Source organism: Tyto alba, unplaced genomic scaffold (assembly GCF_018691265.1).
Source record: "Tyto alba isolate M040663 unplaced genomic scaffold, T.alba_DEE_v4.0 Super-Scaffold_18, whole genome shotgun sequence".
Lineage (NCBI taxonomy): Eukaryota > Metazoa > Chordata > Aves > Strigiformes > Tytonidae > Tyto > Tyto alba.
Window position 1 is genome coordinate 29,920,016 of NW_024881280.1, and position 15,221 is coordinate 29,935,236.

At 46.7% G+C, this 15,221-nt stretch overlaps 1 protein-coding gene across 2 annotated transcripts in view; it reads right to left on the bottom strand.

Annotated features, from left to right (window-relative positions):
- Positions 1-14,964, bottom strand: part of FOXN3 (forkhead box N3) — a 215,088-nt gene extending 200,124 nt beyond the window's left edge. For both annotated transcript variants that reach the window (XM_042790642.1, XM_042790639.1), the window contains exon 1: positions 14,777-14,964. The gene's annotated coding sequence lies outside the window, so the exon portion shown is untranslated. The remainder of the gene's footprint in view (positions 1-14,776) is intronic.
- Between the last annotated feature and the right edge of the window lie 257 nt (positions 14,965-15,221).

The following is a 15,221-nucleotide window of genomic DNA, read 5'->3' on the forward strand; positions in this document are numbered from 1 at the left end:
TCTCTGGGGCAGAAACCCTTCTGTCTGCATGTCTGCAGGGTGCGCGCCGCAGCCAGCCCAAGCCTCGTAGTGCTTCAATACCATCAATGCTACAGCAAGGTCCACCATGGCTGTTCAACTCTCTAGCGTGAAATCAGCTCTGTCTAGCCAGAGAAGAGGAAAAAAGAGACCGAAACAAAACCCCGAGCGCATTAGTCACTGTTAACTGCTCTTTCCAGAAACGTAATATTGAGGGGATTCCACATATTTCCTGGCAGGGAGATTTCATGGTGGCTTTTAAAAATGGATGATTAGTAAGATATAAATCCCCACAGCTAAGATCAGCAAGAAATCCTTACAAACACACATATATACACATTAAAACTCAAGTATTTTACCTTTCCCCAAAAAAAGCAATCGCTGCTGTCGAGTACACCCTTCTATTACAGCCACATGCTCTTTTTAAAAATAGCTAATCAGAAAAACCATACAGAGGTATTTAATCGGGTTTTTTTTTTCTTTAATGACCTAATGTTTTGGTTTGCAACTGCTGCCAACTCACGCTGGGTGGAAATTTAGTACTGTCAGCATTTAATTATTATTTTAACACAGATTTCTCTACCTTCCTACAGTGAAGAAATAGCTAGGAAAAAATTCAGCAACGAGCAGCTTTTTAAGCCATTAAACACTATCGTCGTTATTTAGCCATATTGGAAACTACCATTTAAGGACACACAGAAGCTTCCTCTGCCATCTCCTATTAGGGCAGATGCTCCCCAGTTTCCACCTCTGCAGCCAACTGGAGGGACAGTGTCCAAGGGATGGCCGGGAGGGTCAGCAAACACCTTGGCCAGGAAGCTGCTAGGCTGTGACACAGCTCATTGAAATATGTGCCAAATAACTGAATCACAGAGCACCTGATTTGTGTTGTACCTTGGGTCATAACCAACAAATCAGACTGGTTCTTTTTGTCAGCTTAAAACTGGTTTTCCTAATTTTTCCCCTCACTCTCTGAAACAAATAAACTCAATTCTGCAACCTGTAGCAGGCTACGAGGAAAATATGTGTGTTGACCTGCTGCAGACTGCAAGACAGGTTTATCTGATTCGCACAGTGGGGAAAAAAAAACAAACAAAACAAACAAACAAACAAAAAAACCAAACAGGTTGTATGATTTCAGAAGAAATCCAGAGCTGTTCTGATTGCAGAGAAGTCCCAGCACCATGCAAGCGTGGCACTTCGTGGTGCTCTGGAGCCAGGACGGGTGCGTGGAGAGGGATCTCCTAGCCAGTCTGGTGAGAGCCTGCTCTCTGCTTTCTCTGCAAAAGCAAGATTTAGACTTCAGCCTTTGCAAAAAAACAACAGAGAAACGAGACTGCAGCAAAGCAGGGCTCGTGACAGCGTGTGTTAAATGGCGCAAAGCAGGAAGGGCTGTGAGGACACACGTGGATAACTTTATCTTCCAAAGCGGATGGAGTAGTCAGCCACACACTTATTAAAACAAGTATTAGTCTGTGATAGCAATCTAAGATAACACTAAGAGGTTTGTCACCCAAGGAAACAAAATGGAGGCCAAAAAAAGATTCTATTGCTGGACCTGTGTCCATAGAAACCACATTTAACCCTAACAGAGGATCCCACTATGCAGGTGACTCCTTACTTAAGAAACACAAGTACTCTGTTTGGTATATACTGACCTCTGCATTCATATTTTAAAAAGAAACATGTATATATAAACAGACAAGAATGGAAGTTAGGAATAGGGAGGTGACAAATTTTATTTCTCTGATGGCAAGGTAGGGCTCTCTTGCTAGTCAGCAGGAATGAAGCACTGCTCTGCCCGAAACAAAGAGGTCATGGATGTGGGGTTTAATATCCAGATGGTCACTATAAATGGAACCTACCTGTGACAAATTAATAGGCAGCTATTTCATCTGCTTAATATTAACTCTTCTCACGGTGAACTTTACAAGTCACATTCCTGGAGCGAAGGGCATGTGTTTAAGAAGCCACGTACAATTCCAGTTTTGCAGGGGAAAAGAGAGGGAAATAGCCTTGGTCACTGAGAGTATTTGAATGTCACTTTGTTAGGCTGTGCATTGCATTTGACAGAGCTAGCAAAGGAAATGAGAAGTGATAACTGATAGTGCCATGATTAGATCAGCCACCTTGGGAAAGGTGCTGAAGCAGAGATATTTCACTAAAATAAGGAGAATCCTGGGAATAGATTTCTGGCAAGTGATCGCAAAGGAGATATGGCCAGAATTAGAAATGGATTTTGCAGGCAGATAAAACATAATAGATAGAAGGCATCTCAAAATGATATATCGTGAGGGCCTATAGAGCGACTATAAAGTTTGTTCGCAGTTACTTAACATATAGAGATCCTAGAAAGACTTAACTTCAAAATACAGTTGCTGTGTTATTAACTTTAATGTGCAGAAATAAAACAATGTTGCATTAAAGCTCTCTAGTAAAAAAGGAAGCTGCCTTCTCCCCAGCTATCCACTCTGACTTCAGTGGAGTTGCAATACTTTACACCACAAGATAGAAGCGGAACAGGAATCTCTGACAAAGATACATGAAAATGTACATTTTGCTATCTTATCTTGAAGGAAGTTGCTTTAATTATGAAGGATAACTATTGGCAGTGGTAATTAATGCATTGTGATAAACTTGTTACATGCATTTCTGTAATCTAACGAAGTTTTCTTCTTATGCAGCTCACAGACAAAGCAGTTCTTTAGGCTGATAGGCATTTTAGGGGAAGAAGGTTAGCTTTGTTGGCTGTTAAAAAAGACTTTGGTCATTCTGCTGCTGATGTCTGTCTGTCTCCTCCTTAATAAGTTTAGCCAATTAAATTCAAAGACAACTAGCTTCTTGCAGTTCTGTAAAGCACAACGGCCAAAATAGAGACCTGATGATTACCTTAACTCGGGGAAAAGCTGCTATCTGGGTTCAGAGTTTATTACCACAAGACAAATGTGGTGACAATTCATATTCACTTGCTCCCATAGTCACAAGACTTTGAGATCAGTCTGTGGGCCTAAGGGTCTGCAAGTCAGTAAAGGCCAACACACTGCACCCAGGGGGCTGGGTTTGGCCCTCTGCTCCTCGCTTCGGTGGCTGGTAAAGTGTTGAATTTTGCAGGAACAAGTAATGGATTGCGTGTTGCTCTTAACAAGATATAGATTTCACTGGTACAGCCATATAAATCTATGTTGCAGCTTATCTGTGTATAAAGAGGTCTTCTCATCTGCTGGCTCCAAAGAGCCATATGTGCATCACTTCCACTGCCAGAGCGGGAATACTCACATAAATCACCTTTGGTATCAATGGAGAACACAGTTGAGAAAACAAGGATGTCTGGGGAAGAGCTAAATATTAACACTGTTTACCTACCACTGGAATACAAATGAATTAATAATTGTTATCACCATCACTATATCAGTGATGGCAATGGAGCATCAAATTCTGCATCCATAAAATCAGACACAACTGCCACTGTGTCCCAGGAGAGCTCCCCACGAATACAGAAAGGTGGACTTTAAACATCAACTATCTATGTGATTAAATGCCAAGCTATTTGTTCAGGCAAAAACTCCACTGAAATCAGCTAAGACAATCAGCGTCAATAGATTTTGGCATGAAAAGAGACAAGCTTCAATTTTTGTCAGCGTTCACGCCCAGCAACAACTGGCTAGATTTTCCGAAGTGCCATGCTGCTTGCTTCCACAGCTGTAGAAGTCAAGGCGCTTCCTCACCTACAGATACTGCACCTGGGCTGAACCTCTCGTCCCTTGCATTTGGAAACAAAAGTAACATTCCCAGCACTAGTACCTGAGAGTCTCCATCAAAACAAAGCTCTAATTTTGAAATAAAACAAGTTCTTCCCAACAGCCCATGAGCTCGATCCTGCTGCCTGACTTTGCCATCGCTGTTTTGAAAGAGCGAGAGGTGGGAGAGCAGTTTCTGTCTACATTAATCAATATTTAAATGGTTTCCTGCGCATTCATTCATGTGCTGAAAGTGTTTTTGACAGTAAGAAATCCACTGAACATAAGTACGCCAGTTGCAGCTGCTAAAGAAATGCCAATAATATCGTCCATACCTTCCAAATTTCCCCAATGTTCATATATTAGCAAGTGACAAGAACTTAAATAAAGCATGTGAAATATGAAAGCAGGAGAAATAATTATATTGCTGTAGAGACTTCTATACTGGAGTAACTTTTGCTCCAAATAACTTATTTAGGCTGCAGGTTTTTGGGGTCAGAATGAAAAATCTTTTTTTCCACACTATGTCTACAACAAAGCAGGGCATTTGGGATCCATGCTTGTCTGTGGTCCCAGCTTTTACCCCCACACAATCAGCAGTAGCTAAAAGTAGTAAGCAAGACTGAAGACAAACTGAGAATAAAAATTACAAGAGAAAAAAAAATCCTGCTCCAGATTTCAAAGCAATTCCTGAACTGCCCATATCACACCATGAACAAGCATCCTCATTTGAGCAGAAAGCACTTTGCACAAAAAAAGGCAAAAAGGGAGGAAGCCTGGCTTGAATAAACCAAGCGCAGCCCACACGAGGAGTGGGCAGAGTCCACTGACTTAGGACATAATCCTCTCAGGAAGAAAAGGCAAGTGGGCAAGACCAATGCTATTCTTATCATCAGCATAGCAAAGGCTGTTTTATGCAGCTCCTTCAAGAAAGATAACACAGCTTTTCTGGCGCAAAAAAAGCCTTTGCTACTAGCACTGTGAAATTATCCCCTCAATAAGGGGCTCGAGGGCTATATACTTACGCCTGGCTCTTCCCTCATCAGTTGCATCTCTTCAACACTTCTGTACAACTCTTCAGCCTGACAGTACAGGCGCGAACCCCTAGGAAGCCTGATTCTACAGCCAGAGTCTTTAAGCAGCACGGGTGATTTTTGAGAGCGTGCGGCCTCCCTGCCAGCCCACAAGGAACCAGAGCAAGGCCATCGCCTGCACTCACGCCAGCCCTCAACATCCCGGCGGCTGTGCGGGACCAGGAGTGGGCACGAGCCCCTCGGCTCTGCAACCACCAACAGCCGTCACCAGAGGGTAGCTACTGTGTTTTGGAGATAACCCACCTGAGTGACCTGTGGTGACAGGCTTCACATCCCGCCACTGTGCCTCTGAGCCCTCCACATCTTTCCTTGCTTTCCCCAGGAGTCATCTCTCAACTATTTTAGCTTCCAAGATGCTCAGCTTTTTTTTTTTTTTTCCCCTCAAACTGCTGCAACGGCAGCAACATATGTTTTCAATACAACTACAAAAAAAAAAAAAAAGAAATCATTTCACTTGGTAAGCCAAAATGTTTTCTGTTCCTGAAGACACCAACTTTCCAACCCAGGCTAGCTGCCTCAGAGGTGCTGGACAGGGAGATCACCAGTCATGAATGGGGAATGGAATGTCCCCACACATCAGAAATGGCGCCCTGGCTTACAAAAAAAGAAAAGGATTTTTAAAACACACTTTACTTTTTCACTTTTGATGCTGTTTTTTCTTTAAATTTTCTTGCCTTGGTACAATTAAGCCAGTCTCGTTTCTAGTCAGGCTGTTTGCAGTCTTTGCAGCGGACCCCAGGACTGTAAATGGGTTGCAGTTGCTCCAGTAATGAGACCTGCTTATGAGCAAAGGTGACCATCCTAACACACATGCTTAACTTCTACATTTTTCCTAATTTTTCCCAAATTTTACCACATTTTTTCCAGCCTATTTTTTCTTTCTCCTTGCACAAAGTTACTGCATGGCAAAATACGTCCAGAGTGAGACCTCCCCCCTTGGTCACAACACAAGCCGAACCTGCGATATTTTCCTCAGACCTTCTTCATCACACCCCAGCCCTGCTCCCACCAGACGTCTCAGACCAGAGGGGAACCCATCTGCCACCTCCCCTGCCCCTCCTTGTCCCCACGGGTGGTTCAACACCACCCCACTCCCCCACACTGGGCCTATGAACTGGGGTACGGCCACCACAGCTTCAATGCCAGTATATTTAATCAAAACTCTGTGACTTCCCGGCACCCGCGTGAGTTTCCTGAGCAATAACCTGCAACGTCTCCCCCGAGGACCCCGAGTGCAGTGGGCACAGCACCCAGCCGGAGGCCCCTGAGGTAAACCGGGGCTGACATGGCCACTTCGCCCCCCGGAACTGGGAGGCACAGGGCTCTGCACAGAGCAGCCACCGCAGCACCACACAGCACACCATCCGTTAGTGACCCTGCCATAATCACCCCCAGAGCATTAAGGTCTGCTGCACCCTTCCACCAGACTACTTTGCAACAACAGAAGATGGGCGGGGGAAAAAAAAAAAAAATTAGACATGCCAGTTAAGATGTAGCCTATTTAGAGCCCAGCTTTTCAAACTTCGCTAATTGCAGTAGAGATTATTCACAGCTCATGTCTCTAAAGAAGTCAATGTCATTCTCCTTCTCTTTCAACCCTAAATAATATTTGATAAGTTTTTTCTATTCCTCCTTCCAGACTGAAGGACTGCCTTGCCTTTGTGAGACGCTGTCTTCTGGCCCTCCCCATCCCTGCCCAGCGATTGCTCTGTACCCCTGCGTCCTCTCCCCCAGCTCCTGCTCTGGCCTTGGTCTTTCCTGCCCCGCAGCCTGTGTGTGATCTTATTCACTCACACACCAATCGCTGCTGTGCCAATGAGAAACGTACTTTCCGTTGCTGATTCTTCTCTCCAGCCAAGTCCATCTCTCAGCCTGCCTTGTTGACATCTCTTGGCTGGGCATCTCATGAAATCAAACCCAATATAGCTGCAATGGACCTTCTGATCTTTCTTTACTTGCCCAGCCTCTCTATCACTTCAGAAAAAAACTTCCACCTTCCCTATTGCCCAGGCCTATAGCCTCTTCCAGTTCCCACATCCTTCACATCTTCACTCTTCTTGTAATACCACCAGACAGATCATCACCTGGTGTAAGTCAGTGTAATTCCACTAACTCCAACGGCATTATACCAACTGCCACAGCTAGCAGCCAAACACCACGGAGCCGTGCACTCACTCTCCCCTGCCCTGGGTGATGGGGGAGAGAATTGGAGAGGTAAAGGTAAGGAGACTCAGAGGTTGAGATAAAAACTATTCAATAATTAAAATAGTATTAAATTAAAACAATAATGATAATAATAACAGTAATAATAGAATATACAAATGAGTCATGCACAATGTGACTGCTCACCAGCCACCGACCAATGCCCAGCCCGTTCCTGCCTAGTGACCCCAGAAAAGAGAAAATCCCAAAACCACAATCCTGGAAGAGAGAGCTTGAGCCTCCCAGCCCACCCTCATCTATCTAAGCATGACGTTGTACGATACCAAATATTCCATTGGCCAGTTTGGGTCTGTTGCTCTGGTCGTGCTCCCTCCCAGCTTCTTGTGCATTGGAAGGACATGGAAAGCTGAAAAGTCCTTGATTTCTCAGCAACAACTAAAAACATCAGTGTACTATCAACATTCTTCTCAGACCAAATCCCATACTGAATCCAAAACATATCACTATTCTAGCTACTACTAATAAAAAATTAGCTCTATCCCAGACGAAACCAGGACACCAACTTACAAAAGATGGATTTCTGTCCTGGTGACTCTAAAAGCAAATATATTCTGTATGACAAGCAAAAATCTTCAGCAAGGTCCCTCAAGATCTCTTGCATTTATTACTGTGATCTTTTGTCCTCTGGTCTCCCAACAGCCTCACTCTTTTCAACACAAGTAACCTCCCAAAATTCTTACCTGGCCCTTAGTTTTCCAGTACTCAGAACCCAGAAGTTTCCCTTCCACTCTCCTGTACCTACCCACTGTCCACTCCTCAGCCATGCTTGGCTTCTGTCTTTTGAAAATGCCTGAAGTAATTTAGTGTGCTAACAGTATTTAATTAGCAGTAACAAATCATGCACTAATTCAGATGCTTATTTTATACTAAAAAAAAAAAAAAAAGAAAAAAAAAGAAAGGAAGAAAAAGGGAGGAAAAATGAGAAAAAATAAAAAAGGAAAAAGGGAAAAAAAAAAAAAAAAAGGAAGGGGAGTTTCCATGGAAGTTCAACACCCAATTTCTGATTAGGACACAATTAAAAAGTACCTGTTTAACACAACATGGGCACACGCCTTATGTACGTAATCACCAAGATTACATGAAGTGCTACATATTACTTGTGCCATCCTAATACCAAGCATTGTGCTAACCCAGGTAAGGCACCTGAAAGTTTCATAACCAATTTAATACCAGGATAAATCTCTGCTTAAGTCAAACATGCCACAGTATAAAATGATGCAAATGATACGACAACACCACCCTGTGTCTTCACGCTCTCTAGATGACACCATTAGGTTTTGCAGTGGCTGGAGGCTTGGCGCTTAGTGGCTCCAACATAACCATTGCTGCTATCTTTGTATAAATGTTTCCACGTGGGGGGGGAAAAAAAAAAAAAAAAAAAATGGCAAACAAGCAAAAAATCAACCCCCCCCCCCAAAAAAAACATCCAAAACCCCTGCATGCTTTGTTCAGTTTACTATCTATTGGAAAAAAAGAAAAACTCTTTCCAAAAAGCAGAACAGCACCTGCGTTAGGGTTTTCCACACCTGGAGGGATGTGAGAGTATGGGGACAAGATCAGGCCCTTAATGAGAATACTAAGGTGTTCACCATATGCACAATGCCAGAATGATAAAATGTTAATGAAGTAAAAGCATATTAGTGAATTATTAAAATTTTGCTCCTCTCTGCAAAGCACAGAGTGAGAAAAACTCAGTGAAGATAATGATAAAAATAGGATCAAAACATTTGGATCTCTTTTCCACCTCCAACAAAAAAGCTTTACAAAAATCTGGTGTTAAAATTAACATATTAATTGGGTAGCTTCTACAAATGATCTACTGTAAAATCCAGATCAAAACAAGTTGGGAGTTGGGGGTAAAATGAGATTTAATCTAGTTAAATCTGGAAGGGTCAGACCTTCAGCTTCCTCCCATCTCTAATAACCTCTCGTAACCCCTTCTAATGCCTCTGCTCCTTTCCACAGCAAGCCTGGCCAGCGATTAAATTGGCACGGAGAAGATCTTACTGAGGGGAGTAACGCCCAGCGCAGCTCTGCAAGGATGGGTCGGGCTGGGGAGTTCGCATCTGCTTGCTGTGCCGGAAGCCGACTTTCTCCAGGGAAAAGGTTGGCCTCTCTACAAAGCCCAAGAGGAAAAACAAAAAGTAGATCTGTACCCCGGGGGCCACAATGCTGCCAGGGCTGGGAGAAGGGAGCCTGAGGAGGCTGAGACGGGAGGCAGGGTCACAGGGGACGTGAGGCCGCTGCAGGTCTTGCAAAGAACTACACTGAAAAGAGCAACAGCTTTGCCGTGCAGTATTAAGAAGCAATTTCCAAGAAAGCTGCCATTCTGTGAAACGCTTTCCAGAATTGAGCTTGGATTGCCTTGTACGTAAAGCCCCGTCTGTTAGGAAGTCTGGTGTATTTTCCTTGCAACAAAAGTAAGTATGCTCAGATGTTGTGAACGGGCTGTATCAGCAAATAGGTGGCAGGCAAGCGGTTTGCAATGAGGTTCCCACCAGGGAACCTCGCACTTGGCCTGAGCAGAGTTCACGTACAGGGTCCCACCACAACCCAGCACCTGGGAGGTGGGCAAAGGAAGAAGCTGGTGTGGGCCAAAACATCCCAGTCCTTAAATAATAATAGTAATACCTATCATTGTTTGGCTTTAACCTATTTTCGGTAAAAGGTAAAAACATCCAGTGTTGGAAATTTCACTGTATCAGCTAGCGTTGGGTGTAAATTCCTGCTAATGTTGGGGGGGGGTGGAAAAAAAAAAAAAAAAAAACAAAAAAAACACAAAACAACAGGAGCATCAAACAACTAGGCAGATCTTTCCATTCAGTGACGCCCACCAACCCTGACCACAGGTCACAGCCTTGCCATCTGTCTGTCTGTCCTGCAGTCAGTGCTGACACAGCGAAAGACCATCTCCAGCAAAGAGACTCTCAGACCACAGAGAAATAAAGGGAAAGCGAGACAAAATACTGTCCAGCATAATAAGCAGAAGTTTCACCTCCAGTTGACTTAGCCTGCCCAGTTTTTAGAGGTGCTACAGAACTGATGAGCTTCAGGGAGAGTTCTGAAAGAGCGCAGCATGTCACTTCTGCTCCCGCCCGAGAGAGGTGGGGAAAAACTGACCCCCCAGCAAGCAAGCGGCCACCGGCACCTGGGCTCACGCCAGGGTGATCCTACAGGACTTGAACTGTCTGGAAGTCGCGTGTCCAGCCGTGGCGAGTTTCAGCCATTCCCCAGACCCCCCTCACCACCCACCTGCAGAGCGGGGCTGTCCCACCGCTTTGTGCCCATCCTCGGAGGGGACAACCGGGGTGCAGGGGGTCTCGCTCCTTCGCGGGCCACGCAGGCAGCCAAGCTGCAAGCTTTAGGCCAGACAACCAGCTTCAGTCCAGACTAATTGTCATTCCCAAGACTGCTAAAAGCACCTAAAGTGTTAAAGTGAAGTTAAGGAGGGTTTGAGTTGCCGTGGTACTTGGCAGCTCAACTTCGGCCACTTTAAATGGAGCAGGATTTCCAATGCCTAGGAGAGAGTAGATTCCCAAAACCTAATTTGCCTTCCAGAGCTTCAGGCTGGTTTCCCAGAATCAGCTGATCGCTTCTGAAAAAACATGGCCGTAGGTTTTACATTTAAATGAAATGCTGTTTTGTTGGGAGTCTTTTTTTTCTTCATTATTTTGTTACAGTTTTACTTTGGCTTGGCCATGAGAGCAGGTAACAAGCCAAATGCAGTTTCATTAGAAATATTTCAAAATTGTGGCCAAAGTCGTGCTGCACTGTGTTACATCTGAAGTCATGAACTAATAAATTCCAGCATCAGCCAGGACAGTCCCATTCCAGCCCAGCTTAGGCTTCTGGACAGCCCCAGCAGCCTCTTCTGCCAGGAACAGCTCCTAACACCAAGACATCTCCTATGCCAAAAATCACTACTTCAAACTGCTCAGCATGCCAGGCAGCTTCTTACAAGTTTATGTAACTTTTCCACGTTTCCCCCTCAAAACCCTCTGCAAAAGTTCAGCTTAACACCATAAATACTCAGTTGAAAGCCAGCATTGGAGAAATGTTTATCTCCCTGAAGCTCCCTGCTTATTAAAACACAAAGACCTAAACCCCAGCCCTTGCCTCTAGTCTGGACCTTCAGCCAAAGCCATGTCTAAACTTACAAGCCTCCAACCTGGCATCCCAGCCACGCCAGGCTGGACAGGGACCACTAAACAACTGGTATTTTCTGGAACCGCTGCTTATATTCTCATCCCCGAACCCACATCTCAAATACACATGCACTGCATTGGTGTATTAGCACCAGTGCACTCAGGAAAGGCAGACACATTTTCAAAGTTTTAATCCATTAGCAACTGCTAATTAAGGGGCACTTAATTTGACTCAGAGCTCTGCTCTTAATTTGCCTTGCAACTTTGGGCAGTCCATGTGAAAAGCTACATTTCAGCTTCCTATGCTCATATAACTTCTGTGGATATTAAAAAATTAATTTCTGTAAAGTGATTTATGATCCATGATGAAAGGCAGTTCAGAAGTGTAAGGACTGCTCCTATTAGTAAAATAACTGGTGCATTTTTTGATCTTCCATTCTAAGGCGGGGAAAGAAAAAAAAAAAAAAAAAGCGCCTATCTGAGTATCATTAATGAGACTCAAAAGGTATAAATTGCAAATTGGATACTTTTGAAAATGTGGCCCAGAGAGGTTGGTGGGGTGTTTTTTCATAACAGCAAAAAATGGCAGGACGACACAAGCATTTAACTTCTTGCATTTCCCTCGGGAATGACTGCCATCCTAAAACTTCTATAACTAAAACCATTAGAGATAAATAGAGTAGCCCAGACACGGAGGATGATGAAGGGTAAATCTAGAAAGTACCTAATGCAGCTCATTTCCTTCACTGTGTAAAAACAAGTAACTGACACACTTCCTGCCGGCGAACCTTCCTGCAGATAAGGGTGCTCCCGACAACAGGAAATTCGCTTCTAGAAGCAAGCACGCTTTCGCTGCCACGCCAAACTTTCCCCATTTGAACTCCACAGCAATTAAAAGCAGCATCTGGCTAATCAGACGCGGGCTGGATTAAACACGCAACTGCTCGACTCCCCACGCCCTTCCCCACCACAGGGAGGGGGTCCCAGCTCCCGCACCCCGGCAGCCACCCTCGAGCAGAGGCAGGTGTTGCTCCCTACTGCTTTCCCACCCCTTTAGGCTGCTCTGCCCAAAGCCAGATTTTAAAGCCAGGCCTTGGGTTTTTCAGATGGCAGGATCCAAAGGTGTGGATGGAGCTGGCGCTGAGCGCCTACACCTCAGTGCCCTGCAGGATTTACCTCCTGATCCACAGGACCTGCTCACCAGCCTCCGGTTTTCTTAAGAAATAATAATGTGAAAAGTGAAATATGCAAGCAAAGAGGCAACGGAGGTTGAACCAGTCATTTAAGGTTTCAAAGTGACAATTTATACAGTGGGTGAAGCACTCAAGTGCTTTCTCTCGGCTTGGTCACTGCAAAATGAAGATTAAAGGGAGCAACAAAATGAAATGTTTCAGAGGAAACACAGTGAATACTCAAAGATGCCTCTCCATCACAAACTTCTGAAATCAACGCCTGCTGCCCAAGAAAATAAGCAAAAACACTAAAACCTTTCTTGTGAGTTTGCTGTGAAATACTTCTCTCCCGCTCCAAAAGCAAAATAGCTCTCCTTTCACACACAATAAACTTTCAGTAGTCCAGCAAAGTAAAACTGCAATTTACCACAATAATAGTCTGATTTTTCTCATGCTGCATTCATCAGTAATGAAGTATATTTTATTCTTGTATCTCTGCTTTTGTCCTCAAATAGCACGCTATAACCAAATCGTGATTATTCTTTATTAAAAGCAATTGCACAGAGTTTCCCATAGCCATTTGCCTCCTTTTTTTTTTTTTTTTTTTCTTCCTTTTGCAGGTGAGGCAGAGTTGTGAAGTGGCCTTAATATGCATGTCAAAATCATTACATTTCAATATAACTTTGAAATGAGGAGGAAAAGAGGGAGATCTAATCAATCCCAGCTTTTTCAACCAGGTCCACAGATTCCCATGAAAAAAAAAAAAAAAAAAAAAACACATAGCCTGGTCATTTGACTTAAAAAAAAAAAAAAAGTCATCCCTCACTACTTTTGGTTCTTAACCTCCGTGGTCCTCCTGCTCTGAGCCTCTCCCCGCCGCAGGCCTGGCCGGGGCAGGACGCCCACCATACGCAGGGCAGCCCGTGGGCTCCGTCTCCCAAACTCCTCCTGGGGTGGAAAGTGCAGGATAACGTCCCGAGAGGAAAGAGGGGAGACAGCGGCACGGGGGTTTATTGTAAAATGACCTTGATTTGACAGGCACGTTCTCAGGTTTCAACAGATGCTGTGGGAAAGGCAACAGCAGCCAAGGCAGTATGCAGGCATTTCTGATGATATGCAGACTTTTTTCTTTTTTTTTTTTTTTTCTCCTTTTTTTTAAATAAATGGGAGGGGGGGGAGTCTTCTCAGTTTCCATGACAACAGTGTCTCCACTTGTCTGTTATTAGATACCATCCGCTTCCTGTGTCTAAATTTTTAAACCAATCAGAAAAGTGTTTATAGATTTTACAGCTCCTGGGACAGTCCCTCTCCTCCAAGAAAGCTACTTTAATGACACGTAACGCTCAGGCAGCCAGGGCTGCAAGGCCTTATATTTTCGGCTGCAAAGTGATCACAGTTTATGTTGTTTACCGGCTGATACGTGGGCTACGCTGGAGAAAACCGGGGGTTTGCCGCCTGATTTACCGTGCCCGTAACAGACGTTGCCACGTCAGGTTTTTTTAATACCACACAAACTCATTTTCATTGTTTGCTCATTTTTGTTTCTGATTCACCCCATGAAACGGCACAAGCCCTCCCTGCGTGAAAAACGGTCGTCTAAGAGACGCCGTTATCCCACCGGAGTAACGGTCTGCTCTGACGTAAATGGCTCCACAGTAAAACATCGCCTGCTGCAATTAAAGTTTCAGTAAACCGGCTTGTAAGAGCGGCCGTGCCGTAGCGGCGGGAAGAGATTTTCACCGACACATCTTTGATAAGACAAATAATAACTGCCCACGGCGTAGTCAGCAGGCTAACGAGGAAATCCTCCCCCGGGGCGCGGGGACACACGCACACATCGCGAAGAAATTAATTCCCCGCAACTCCAGGCAAGTTAAAAGAGTCAGCACGGCTGAACCGCCAGCCAAGGGGAGCTGGTGGGAGAACAAGCCCAGACCTTTCCCGCCGGCTCTGACAGAGCAGCCCTACCCGAGGGTGCCCTTCGGCCGTGCGCGCAGGCACCGCCGGAGCCCCCCGAAGCGCGGAGCGGCTCCTTCCCGGGCGCGGATCGGCCCGCAGCAACAAAACGGGGGGGGGGGGGGGGGGGGGGGGGGGCCGCAGCCGCCCGGCCCAGCCCACGGCCGGACACCCCCGCGGGGCACAGCTCGCCATTTCCCGGCGGGACGGGACGGGACGGGGCGGGCAGTGCGGGGCAGCCCCGACCAACTCCCCGCGCCGCCGCCCGCCCGCCCGTCGCAGCCGACGGCCCAGCGGGCCCCAAAAAAGTTTGGCCGGGGCTGCCTGCCCCCGGGAGGGACGGGGCGCGGCGGCTGCCCCCCCCCCCCCCCGCCCCGCCACCCTCACACGCTCCCAATGACACCGCGAAACGCCACCGCCGCGGCCGTTACCTCCTCGCCGCGGCCCTCGGCTCCCGCCGCCGCCGCCGCGGGGGGGGGGGGTGGGTGGGTGTGTGCGTGGGTGACTCCCCGCGGGGTGGGTGCTCCCTGCGGGGGTGGGTGACTCCCCGCGGAGTGGGTGCTCCCCGCTCCGCGCCCCGCGGCGGGAGGCAGCCGCTGCCCGCGCCGCCGCCTGCCGCCCCCCCCCCCACCCCCCCCCCCCCCCCCCAACTCGCCTCGCCCCACCCCACCCCCGGCGGCGGCGCCGCGCCCCGCCGGGTCCTAGCGCCGCCCGCCCGGCCCGCCCCGCCCCGCCCCGCCGGGCCGCCCCCCGGAGCTGGCGGCGGGGGCCAGGCGCCGGCCTCCCCGAAGGAAACTTCAGGAGCTTGGGGGGGGGGGGGGGGTGTGTTTGCTGCTCCGCGAAGGGTGTTTTCCCGCGGGTGCGTGGGGCCGCGGA